The 12375-nt window shown below is 56.9% G+C and overlaps 1 protein-coding gene across 4 annotated transcripts in view; it reads left to right on the top strand.

Annotated features, from left to right (window-relative positions):
* Positions 1–1829: 1829 nt before the first annotated feature.
* LRRN2 (leucine rich repeat neuronal 2) overlaps positions 1830–12375 on the top strand; it is a 77690-nt gene continuing 67144 nt past the window's right edge. For 2 of the 4 annotated variants that reach the window (XM_070266231.1, XM_070266227.1), the window contains exon 1: positions 1844–1968. The gene's annotated coding sequence lies outside the window, so the exon portion shown is untranslated. Of the gene's footprint in view, positions 1969–12375 lie in introns of all 4 variants that reach the window. The other 2 variants (XM_023640253.2, XM_070266228.1) reach the window with 2 other exon arrangements.

Genomic DNA, 12375 nt, shown 5'->3' with positions numbered 1-12375 from the left:
AGGGCTCAGGTCTGCCTGGAGATCTCAGACTCTCCGAGCCTCCGTTCTCCTGTCTGCTAAATGGGGTCCGAGCCCACTCAGAGGACGAAGTGAGAGAGGCCTGTGAAAAGCCCTGGCATCCAGCTGTGGCTCCCCTGTCCCGTCTCCACCACCCATTCTACCCTGCTGTCTCCACTTTCCTGCACTTGCTGGGCCCTGTTTTCTCTGTCAGTTCAAAACCTACCCCTCCATCCAGCCTCAGCCTGAAGCTCAACTTGTCCATCAAACCTTCCATGAACAACCCTGGCCGTAATGGCCTTTCCTTTCTGCATTTCTATGGCACATCCATCGCCTCGAAATGTAAATTTGTTTCCTATAATTCCACCTTGTTCCTCTAAGCTCCTTGAATTACGGCCCACAGCAGGGGTGGCAGCTGGGGCATGGGAGGATCACAGGTACAGTGGGAATCTCCTGCCTGCCTATTGACTATACGCAGGCGAGAACACCCTCTGTGCACACAGAACACACAGACCTTCAGGCCCACCGGCCGAGCCCTGGGAAAGACAGCCGGGAGCTCTGTCGGTGTTCTGTCCTGCGCCTGGCACACGGGAGGCACTGAGCTCAGCCCTGGGTGGAGGACGACAGAGGGACACCACTGCCGCAGGACTCCCTCTACCTTGGGCTCCCCCTCTCCCTCCCTTATTGTTGCTTCTGCAAACGCGGCAGGACCCATCAGAGGGGTGTGGCCTGTCATGGAGCTCAGCTCCCTGTCCATTCCCAGCGTCCAAGCTGAAGGCCCCGCTAAGGCATGGGCCTCCAGCCTTCACTCCAACAGGAGACCCACTCTGGTAAGCCAGACTAGCGGCAGTGAGCCAGCCTTTCCAAGCCACCAGGCAGCAGCCCAGCACCCACCCTCAGCATGGATGAGCTCCTGCTCTCCTTTGGCAGTGTTCATAATGCCCAGCCTGCAGCATGGACATCCCCAAAGCCAAGCGCCTGTGTGGGCTGGCCAGTTGCTACCTAACACCTAGGTACATCGACATCCTTTGCTAAGGGCCAGGACAGGAGCTTCCGAAATGCCAGAACTGCCCAGCTCAGGGAGCAATGTTGGAAGGGCATGAGAACTCAGGGGGCGTATTCCACTCCATTCTTTAGGTTGAGAGGTGCCTGTACTCACGGACAAATTCTAACCTCCCCCCTGCAATCCTTAGTCCACTGTTAACTTCGGAAGGGTAGCACCATGCAATGCAAAAACGTGGTCTTGGGTGCACACTGCGCCTGTGCTCTGTACCTGTCCTCTAAAAGCTGCTGGCTTTCCTCTCTGTCCTCCTGGCGTTTGCAACAGGGTAAGAGGCGACATCAGAAGACCTATCCCCTTCTCTTGAGACCCAGGCGCTGTGCCCCTTTCTCCTTTCAGCCAAGCCTTGCCTCTAAAGGCACAAGAACACCACCAGCCCAGATACTCAAGCTTTAGCATCTGGCCCCACCCAACTTCTGCCTGTGGGGTGTTTACGTGTGCTAGGGAGAGGGGGCCCCTGGCCACTCAAGAGTTAAAACGGCAGCGGGACTGGAGGGGGCGGCGTGGCACGCAGACGAGGAGAGGGCGACCGGAGCGGGCTGGGGAGGTTGGGAGAGCGGCGGAGTAGCGAGCGAGGAGGGCGAGGGAGCAGCCGGGAGGAGGGGCGCGCAGCGGGGGCGCCGCGAGGGCCGCTCGGTGCGCTCGGGGACGCGCGGCGCGCAAAGGGCGCGCCCGGCTCTCGGCCGCCCGCCTCGGCCCCGGCGCGCGGGGGTGGCGGTGCTGCGCTCGCCCTGCGCCCGCCCTGCCCCAGGACCGCTCCGCGGCGGGGAGCGCGCCCCCCGGCCCTCGCCCGGCCTGTGCCGGCGGCGCGCGCGGAGGGAGGGCGCGGACCGGCCTCCCCAGCCCGGCGCGCGGAAGCCGAGCGGCGTGCGGCGGACGGCGGCCCCGGGAGCCCGGACGGCGTCCGCGGGGTGAGTGTGCGGCCGGGGGCTGAGCCCGGGAGGGGCGGCCGCGGGCTTCCGCCGAGATGCCCGCAGGGGAGCTGGGGACGCGGGGAGGGAGGCGGCCGGAGGGGAGCGGGAAGGGGGCTGGGGAATGTCGAGAAGGGGCCGACCGCGCGGCTGGACCCGAGGCGGCGGCGGAGGGGACGTCTGGGCCTTAACCCTCCCGGAGAGCCCGCCCCGCCCCAAACTGTTGCTGGGTGGAGCGGGCCCTGAGAGGCCAGGAGCCGAGAGGTGGCCGAGAGGTTAGGGAGGGCGTGACAGGGGCGGGCTCGCGCTCCAGAGCCTCGGGAACTTCCCCTTCCTTGGACTCGCGTCTGTGCCGGCACAGGGTCGCCTTGGTATCTGCCCGAAGTATCTGGAACCAGCAGCCAGGCTGCTCCCGGGCCGGCAGGGGTCTGTCCACAGCCTGGGATGGGACGTTTGGGGTGGGGGATGGGGCGGCCTTGGGCGCCGCCTGGGGGCTCTGGGAGTGGGAAGCGGAACAGAAGGACCGCTCCGGGCCCACCGTAGCACCCGAGACGGGAGGGGCTGGCCAGCCACAGGTGGTCCGTCTGTCCTGCAGGCAAGGGCGGCGCAGGCTCTGGCTGCCCAGCCAGCGAGGGGGCGCCGGGTGAGGGGGCACTGAGCTCCTTTGAGGGCCGAGCTGAGAAGCTAAAGAGGTGCAGGAGACCTGGATCCCGGGGGTGGGCTCTAGGGTGTTGCTGTGCTCCCCTCCGTCCCTGGCCTCCCTCCCCCACCAAAGGAACAGGAAGGAAAATGTCAGCTGGGCTTTGTGCTCTGTTCCTCAGGCTGCCGCAGCTCCCATCTGTTGGAGCCAACGCAGCTTCTAATTGGGTGAATGGCAGGGTCGGGAGGGGGTGGACTGGGCCCAGCGCTCAGTTGCCAGAGGTGGATGGGACGGGCCCTCTGCTTGAAGACCCCCGGGGGTGGGGGGAGGCGTAGAGAGAACAGCCTCCTCCGGTCAGGGAATAGAGGTGGCTCCCTGCCAGCTTGGTCACCATCGTGCAGGAGATCTGAGTCTTTCCATGCGCCCAGGCTGACGGCAGGCTCTCCTTTCCCCGCCAGCCTGGCCCAGTGTCCTCTTCCTGAATGAGAAGGCCAGGATCCCCTCCCGCTGCCCACAGCTCCTTAAAGCTTCCTCCCACAAAGAGCTCTGGGTATGGGGTGGGCAGGGCTGGCCCCCTTGCCTGTGGGCCCTGTTGTTACCAGAAAAAAGTCACATGTGGGTGGCCTGACCCACTTTCCTGGCTGGCCAGGTGCCCTTGTCAGGAGAAGATGGAAAGAGAAAGGCACAGCCAGGAGGTCTGAGCCTTCCAGGCCCTCTTCCCTCCCCTGGGCTGCCTCACACGGGGTCTCCTTCCCCCCTGGGGGTCCCTCTGGGCCTGGGCTGGCACCTCATTATTTGGAAAGGATGGACCTAAGGGCCTCAGTGCTTTGGGGATTGAGACCTGCCCAGGGTCTGGCAGACACCTGGTGTCTAGGAGCATCCCCAGATCCACACCCTCCCCCTGGCCCAGCCTAACCCCAAGGAGACACCAAGTGGCAGTGGGAACTCAGAGGTCGCTCAGAGGATTTCCACCCGGGGTTAGAGAGCAGCTTTCCTCTGTCCTTTCCACGATTCCTCCCCATCCCCATTCTTGCTGCCTGTCTCTCTCCTTCCTCCTCCTCTCTTTCTCTCTCCTTCACTCTTCTTGCTCATTCCTCCTCAAGCATCTCTTCGTGCCCCTTTCCCCTCGCCCTGCTTTCCCTCTTGGGTCACCCTCCTCCTTCTTGCTGAGTCTGCTCCCTCCCTCCCTCCCGGGTCTCTGTCTCCACCTTTGCCCCCTTCTCTTCTGTAAACTGCAGCTTAAACCGCAAGCCAGGCATGTGCACGCGGCCCCGAATGTCGTGAGGGTGGGTGCACGCGCACTATTGGCTTTGCTGCATCCCCTTTGCAGAGGGGAAGCCGGGCTGGCCGGCTGGCAGCTGCATTGCCCTGTCCTCAGGTCTCCTGCACCCTGCCCTTTGCCCCTCCTACCCCTACGCCCCTTTTCAAATTTGAAAGTAAAAGAAAATCCATTGCTTTTTTAAAAAATTCATTCATTCAGCAATTTATTGAGCACCTGCTGTGTGCCCAGCATTGTTTTAGGAGCTGAGGACACAGCAATTAAACAAACCTCCCCAGTCTCAGGGCAGACCTGAATTTTATCTGGGCTTCCCAGCTGACAGTTCTCTGCCCACCAGGCTCTTCAAAGACCTGCCGCTTCCGGGTGGGGAATGAGGGGGGTTTCAGGGAAGGAGGGTGAACAGTGCAGTGAATTGTCATCATCACACCAGGTGACCTCTAACATGACATGCTCATCTCCTTACAGTGTGCCAGGTCCTACAAAACTTACAGGTGTTTCTCACCTGCAAGGATGGACCAGTTCGTATCTCACCATTTATCTGGGAGGGCTGAGGAGAATGCCGGGGCCTTAGAGAAGGGAGAAAGAGACAAATTTATTATCAAGCACCTACTAAGCACCAGTGTGTGTCAGGAGCTTTCCAGAAATTACCTCATTCGGTCCTTCTGACAACCTTCCAAGGTCTGGATTACCACTCCCTGCTTTACAGTTGGGGAAATTGAGGAGTAGACTGTCAGCCACTTGCCCCAGGTCACATAGGCCTCCATTTTGAAATCCCTGATTATCTGTGGTTCATGTGGCCCCTCCGACGTGTGTGACGTCTGGTAACTTGTACTGTTATCTGAAGATTACATTTTAACAGAATTTTTCAGGAGCATGCCTTACCTCCTCAGTTAGAATATTAGAATCTGTAGGGCTTGTTGAATGGCTGCGTGAATAAGTTTTCTCAAGTGACCAGGGAGGGCTTGCTGGAGGGGTTGGGAGCCTGGGAGAGGAGGCAGGGCAGGCGGTGGATCTTCCTGATCCTGCGCGGATCTGGACAAGCTGTAGGCAGGCAACCATCTCCACCCCCACGCCACCCCGCGTGCAGGTAGAGCCGATGGGAAATTACTGTTTTCATTCAGGGTCAGCGTGTCGGAGCTTGGTCCCTGGCCGGTCACTGGAGCTCTCAGCCTCCCTGGCCAAGTCTGGATGCTGTAGAAGCCCCAAGGCAAAGAATGGGGGTGGGAGGCTTTTGAGGCTTCGAGAACTACAGGGAAGGACAAGGACGATGGGTGGAGGCTGGATGGGGCAGGCAAGGGGGAGAGGGACCTAGGACCAGAAAGGGAGGAAGACAAGGGCGGAAGATAAACTGAGAAACAGGAAACAAGGCCAGAGGCATGGAAGAAGAGACGCAGCCGGACAGCAGTGTGTCGTGGGATGGCTAAGACAGGGTAAATAAGAAGGGTGCCTTCACCTTCTGCTTCCCTGAGGGCTGTGTCTCTCTGTCCTACAGTTCAGAGGCTGGAAGACTCACCAGATTAGCCTTGTGCAGGCACTTGCTTGCATGATCAGTCCCTCTTTTCTAAGCACCTACTGTGTGCTCAGCCTATGCTAGGTGGTAGGGAGCGAGACAAATCAGATGTTGCCCTGCTTTCCAGGAGTTTATAGTAAAAGTATAGATTCTGAGGCCTCACAGCTTGGGTTCAAACCCAGTGTCCACCATTTCTAGCTGGGTAACACTGCACAGGTCATCTTACCTCTCTGTGCCTCGGTTTCCTCATCTGTAGTGCGATACTAATAATGCCAACTTCATAGAATTACGACGGTTACATGAGTTGATACACGTGATGAGCTTAGCACAGTGCCTGGCATAGTCAATGTGATGTAAGCATTATTGTTGTTATTAAATGAGGAGTCAGTCTTAGGATAATGAAACAAGTGCTATAACACAGGGATGAGCAGATAAAGAAGAGACTGTCTCTGTCTGCAGATTAGGAAGTGGCTCTCAAAGGACGTGACATTTGGGGCAAGGCTTGAAAAGGAGTCAGCCAGGCAGAGAGGGTGGGCCTGGGCACCCTGGTGCCGAGGGCATCTGGGGCACAGATCGTGTACGGAAGCTGCCGTGTTATGTGTGTGCTGCCTCTGGTGGCTATCAGGAACACACGCACAGGTCCTGCCTTGGCCTCTTTGTTTCCAGTGCGCAGCGCTGAGCTTCCCGTGGGGCTGGAACAGAACGTCCCACACTCTCCAGCCTCGGAGAGTTGGCCTTTGGGCAGGGCCTGTGCGTCCCTGCTGGGACTGGTCTCCCGATGTGGCCTCTAAATGTTCCAAGCTGTCATCTGGCAGTGTCTGCTCCCAGCCCAGAGCGGCCCTAGGCCCTTGTCCTTGGCTTCTTGCACTTCCTGGGGACCTGGGAGGCACGTTGGCCTGAGGGGCTGCCTTTAGGAGGTGAGTTGAAGCAGGTTTGGTTTGGAATTCAGTTTCTTTCTGTGCATTTCTTCCACCCACACCTTTCTGCTGCTCAGCATTTGATGGACTCAGAGTGAGTTCCCAGATGAAGAGCAGGCAGAGGTGCCTCCTGGGGCCTCCGCCGCTCACATTGCAATGGCACCAGCATTTATTGAGCGCTTACTGTGTGCCAGGCACCGTGCCAAGTGCTTTTCCTACATTATCCCATTAAACCCTCAAAAATACCCCTGTTGGGTGGGGTAGCCTTCTTATCTCTAATTCAAACACAGGAAACCGAGACTCAGAGAGGCCCAGTAACTGGCTCAAGGACATAGATTTAGAAGAAAACTGAGGGAGGATTTCTCCTCCCCTCTGACTTGAGGGCTCTTGCTCCTTAACCCCCTGCAGGATCCAGTGTCCCTCAGGCCTGAAGGGTGCGCTGGCGGCATCCTGCCTGTCCTCCCTCCCTACAGTCAGAAGCTCCCCAAGTCCTGTCCCAGCGAGGGGCAGCCTGTCCCCTTTTGGGGACCTTCAGAGAGGGTGTCCCTGCTTCCTCCTGCTCCCGCAGGTCACAGCTCTTAGAGAGTGAACAACATTTCGTTCTGTCTCAGCTAAGTGCCTTGGGGGCCGCACACAGCCGGTGGCCTCAGAGACGCTGGACCCTAAGAGTCAGTCCCCACGGCCACAATCGTGGGAACTAATGTGAGGGTGACTTCTGGGAGGTGTGAGGACAGGGCGCAGACTGCAGGTTAGGCAGGCTAGGTGGTCATACCATGTTCCTTTTTGAGCACCGTCCTAGGCAGTGTGGGGTGTGGGGTGGTGGGGAACATAAAGAGCCCTCGGGCACAGTCCGTACTGGCAAGGAGACCCACAGATCAGCTGGGGAGGTAGAACTTACAGTCACAAGAAATAACGAGGGAATAATACCAGACAGTATTTAAAACCAAGTGCTAAACTGTGTGATTTAGACTATAAATGTTATCAGAGCTGTGAGCTCTGTGTGGGAGTATATAGGGAACGCTTCCTCAGAAGGCGCGGCCCGTTTGGGCCTGGAAAACGGCGGGTTTGGGTCTGCAGAGAGAGGATTCCTGGGAGAGGACTTGCAGCTCTGGGGGCGGGAAGGGAGCAGGGGGCTGCAGGGTGGGGCGGGCGCAGTGGCAGCGCATGGGTGCAGCGAGGTGGCAGGTGCTTTGTCTCCGGAGCAGCCCCTTCCCCCTTCCAGGTTTCTGGTGTCCTCTTAGTCTCTCAGGGGACAGGAGAGCAGCCTTTTAGAGGACGAAAACCCCTTCTCCAGTGTTCTTGCCCTCTCCGTGCAGGGCCGCTGGTCTCTGTCCGTTGAAGCTGTCCTGCTCTGAGAGGGTCTGCTTTCCAGCTCTCTCTAGTGGTTTCACAGGTCTGTGCCCCTAACCTGGTCCCAGCCGCCAGCTGCCCTCGCCGGCTGAGGTCTGGGGCCCAGGCCTCTGCAGATCCCTTGAGCTGCACTTTCCCGCCTGGTCTGCAGCTGGCGTCTGTTCTCCCTTCCTCTCACTGTCTGGGCTCCTGTTTGGGAGGTTACTCCTCGAGCATTCCAGTTAGTTTCGTATATAGTGAACAGGAAATAAAGTCACGCCAAAAGGAGGAAGCCTCTTCCCCCGGGCGCTGAGTCTGTCCTTCCCCTGGAGAGAGGCCGCCTGAGTCTGGGCAGTTGGCTGACTTTTGACCTGTGGAGAGAGACTGCCCTGCAGTGGAGTGGGATCCACTGGTAGTGACCTCACCCTCCCGCCCCAGCCCCCAGCCAGAGAGCAGGAGCCAAGAGCCACGTGGACAGAGTGTCCTGCTCAGCAGTCTTCTTCCCCTCCTCTGGGCCTGAGAAAGGAGGCCCGACCACCTCTACCCGAAGGCCCTGCAGCCCGGCACCTCAGAGACGCAGACCTGAGCCTAGGGCTTCTGTGCTCAGGGCTCATGATCCAGTGGAACTGGGGTAGAGTCCCTTCCCTAACCACATGCCCTTGGGCATCTTACTTCACCTCTCTGAGCCTCGTCTCCCTGTCTGTAGGTCTGGGTGAATGACACCTGCTTCCTGGGTTGTTAATAATCGGAGCTGGCTTTGGTGAGCCCTGTGGTCTGCTGAGGGCTGTGCTGCACTGGGCTCATCTCATCCTCGGAAAGCTGAGGAGTAGGTATTCTTTCCCCCTTTTGGCAGTCAAGAGAACGGAAGCTGGGAAACATTAAGTAACTTGCCCGAGGCCACGCCAGCCAGCAGGTGGCAGAGCCAGAATTCAGCCCCAAATCTTTCTGACTCCAGAGCCCTGGTTCTCAACGAGCTAATCTGTGTAAAGTGCCTGCTACAAAGGACAAGTTCAGTAAATGTTAGTTCCTGTTCTCCTGAGTTTCCCCAGGGCTGCTCCTCCGAAGAATACCTTTCCCCTGCTGGATCACATTTCTTTTCCTGGATCCCCTGGGACATACAATAGAGGTAGGAACGGGAATGAGCGGCTGGTTTATACGGAGGAAAAAAATAAGACTGAGAAAGAGTGAGTAATTTGCATAAAATCATAAAACACAGGGGCTGTGATTAATACCCAGGGCACCTTTCTCATAAGGGTTTTGTTATTCAGCAGCCCCACTGGGTTCCAGGCGCTCAGCAGAGGGTGTCTTGCAGAGGTGAGAACGGAGGTTATGCTGTGTGGGAGAATAAGAGGCCACCATCCCCCAGGGGCAAGGCAGCGCCTGTCTTTCCCGCGGATGCTGGAGTTGATCACTGTGGGCCTGGATCATTGTGTGCTGGCAGGAAGATTCTGAGACCTATACTTTCTGAGCTTGGGTATTGTTTCTGCAGTTTGTTACAAATGATCCGAGGACTCCTCTGGATGGATCTAGGAAGAGAACAGTGTTGATGGTCAAGGTGTGGGAAGAGAGGATACTATCTTAATTTTATTAAATCAGTGTACCCTCTGCACCAGGTACAGTGCCAAGGGATGGGGGGTGTAATGGGAAGCAAAAGAAAACAAGGTCGCTGCCTCAGAGACCATCCAGTCTGATGGGAGAGATCACTCACACGCATGCATGGGCATGCACAGACAGCCCCATCTGACCTTACCTGGAAATAAAAACAAGAACAGATGACTGCAGGCTAGTCTGAATATATGGGTGCGTCTGGAATGGGGAGGAAAGAGCTGAGACAGGTGGGTTCCCCCAAACAGCCCTCGTTCTTTCCTCCCTAGACCCCTTTTCTGGTGCACATAGAGACCCATCTCTGCACACCCCAGCGGGACAGCCTAATCCTGCCAGCATTCACACTTGATGGGCAGGCCCTAGAGTTCCTCTGAGTTTTCTTGTAAGGATCCCCCAGGGAGAAATGGAGGAGTCCAGGTCATAGCACTTTAAAACTGATGGCGACTGAGAGTCCTCTGGTCATGTGGCTTTCAAACATTTATAGCAGTTAATCCGTTTTTCAAAACAAAGCTATATATGTGTGGCAGGCAGAATAATGGCCTCCCAAGGATGCCCACCAGCTAGTCCCAGAGCCTGTGACTGTGTTGTGTTCCTGGCGAATGGAGTTAAAATTGCAGATGGAACTAAGTTTGCTGATCAGCTGACCTTAAAATAAGTGATTATCCTGCATCATCCGGGTGGGCCCTTTCAATATGGAAGAGCGAGGCAGAAGTCAGTGTCAGAGCGACGCAATGTGTGGAAGGTTCAGCTGGCCATTGGCGGCTCTGAAGGTGGAAGGAACCGTGGCCAAGGGACGCATGCAGCTCTGGAAGCTGGAAGAGGCAGGAGGCAGGTTGTCCCTGGAGCTGCTGACACCTTGATGGCTCAGTGAGACCCATTTTGGACTTCTGATCTTCTGAACTGTGAGATAATAAATTTATGTTGTTTTAAGCCACTAAATTTGTGGTAATATGTCACAGCAGCAACAGGAAATTAATACAAGGCTGCTGTAGTTGGAGCAGAGTTGGTGGACCAGAACAGCACTGACTCAGCCTCCTCCTGACCCGTGGCCCTGAAGGAATCGCTTCGTAGCTCGGAGGCTCTGAAGAGCCCACTTTGAAATACACTGTGTCTGAAACACAATACGATTATTTTCCAGATGATGAAACTCAGGCCCAGAGAGAAGTGGCTTTGTCAGAGGTCACACTGAGTTCGTGGAAGAGCTGAGAGTCCAATCGGGGCCTGCTCCTGTCATGTGAGCAGTCTCGGTGCTTACGTACACGCTCTCATCCACTCATCCATTTTCACACCAAATGTATGTGTGTGTTTTTACCTGCAAAGACCTGGGCAGAAGCAAAGTGAGTTCCAAGCTCAGGAAGATGGAGAGAGTGTCAGTCGAGTATGGTCATGCCCTTGGCCCCTCACTAGGCTCAGTTTCTTCTCCTTTTTTTTTTTTTTTTTTTTGGTGAGGAAGATTGGCCCTGGGCTAACGTCTGTGCCATTCTTCCTCTATTTTGTATGTGGGATGGGTGGCTTGATGAGCAGTGTGTAGGTCCTCGTCTAGGATCTGAACCCGCAAATCCTGGGCCACTGAAGCAGAGCACATAAACTTAACCACTTTGCCACGGGGCTGGCCCCTCAGTTTCTCCAAATATAGGCTATCGGCTTAGGTTGCTTAGGGCTATGTGGGCCCCGGAGCTGGTCCCCAGGTGGGCTTTATCACAGCCACCTCCTCTTGGCAGAGACACAGATCTATGAAGGAACGGGGCTCGGCCCCCCTGGCCTAGGCTACACCTGCCCGCCTGCAGCCTATGCAGCATTTATTACACCTAACAAGCTGCAAGTGGGCAGGACCAGGCCCTGGGGAGGGGAGGGCGAGGAGGAGCAGAGCCCGGTGCCCCCAGGGATCAGCACCCTCATAGCACGTTTTCTCCCCTCTGCCAGGTGTTTTGGCCTTCCCAGCTCTCCCCACAGCACACCTGAGCCACAGGCCGGCCCCCAGGGCTGCCGGCTCCTGGTGTCAGTCTCCATGGCAACCCCACATTTGCCGTTCTGGTTTCTAATGACTTATTGGTGTGTGTGGTAATTGGCAGAGCTTGGCAGGCAGAGCTAGAGGAGCTGGGGAGGGGGACGGGGCAGGGAGAGGGGCTTGGCTGTGGGGAGGGGGTTCAAGTTTTGGATGGAGATAGAGGTACGCTTTCTTCCTGCCCCACCCTTCCTGTTCCCTGCCGATTAATATCCAGAGTAAGGGAGCTGCTTCACGTCCAGGTCCTGCCCTCTCCGAGGAGCATCAGCCCTCTCCAGGCCCTTGAGAGGGAGACAGATGGACAGACAGATGTGGAGCACAGCTGCTCACCTGTCAGGCAGAGGCGGGCAGGCATGGGGTGCTGAGGGCATGCTCATCTATGGCAGGTCAGACCACTCGTGTTTTCTGCCACTCCCCTGCCTATTCCCTGGGCCCTGAGGACAAGGGTGCCTCCTGGGCCCAGTAGCCGCTGCCTCTTGGGGAGGGAGCAGGGTAGTGTACCCCCAGGACAGCTCCTTGTAGCACTTGGCCTCTCGCTCAGAGAACCGAGCCGGGCAGCGTGAGTGAAACGCCAGCTTGCACAGGTACTGGGTGAGCCAGCCACGCAGTCCAACGTGGAGGGATGAGTGAGGGCCTGGCCGTCTCCGCTGCTCTTCGGCAAAGTTTCCCGAGCTCAGAACTCCTTCCCCAGGGCAAGGCAGTGGGAAGGCCCTGGCCCGGTTGCTTCAGTCTTCCCCCACACCTCTCTACCTCGCCTTCCTCTGTCTCTCTCAGGTCCATTCTCTGTTTATCCAGTCCTGAGGGGCAGCTTGGTGAGCACCATCTTAGAGTCGGACCCATCTGGGTTAGAATCCAGTGGCCATTGCTTATCAGCTCTGTGACCTTGGACATGTCTCTTAGTCTCTCTTTGAGCCTCAGTGTGCTTGTCCATGAAATGGGGTTGACATACGCATCTCACAGAGTTGTGAAAATGAAACCAGCTCACACTCCTGAAATGCTTGGCACATAGTAGGCACTAATAAATATGAAAGAATTTTAAAAGTCATCTTTTATCTGCTCAAATAGGAGCAATGTGATCAGTAACTTAAAAAGCTCTGATGGGAGTGGTAGAGTTTCCTTTTT

Source organism: Equus caballus, chromosome 5, assembly GCF_041296265.1.
Source record: "Equus caballus isolate H_3958 breed thoroughbred chromosome 5, TB-T2T, whole genome shotgun sequence".
Taxonomy (NCBI): domain Eukaryota; kingdom Metazoa; phylum Chordata; class Mammalia; order Perissodactyla; family Equidae; genus Equus; species Equus caballus.
The sequence above is the reverse complement of the archived record's forward strand: the minus strand, read 5'-3'. Positions and strand labels throughout refer to the sequence as shown.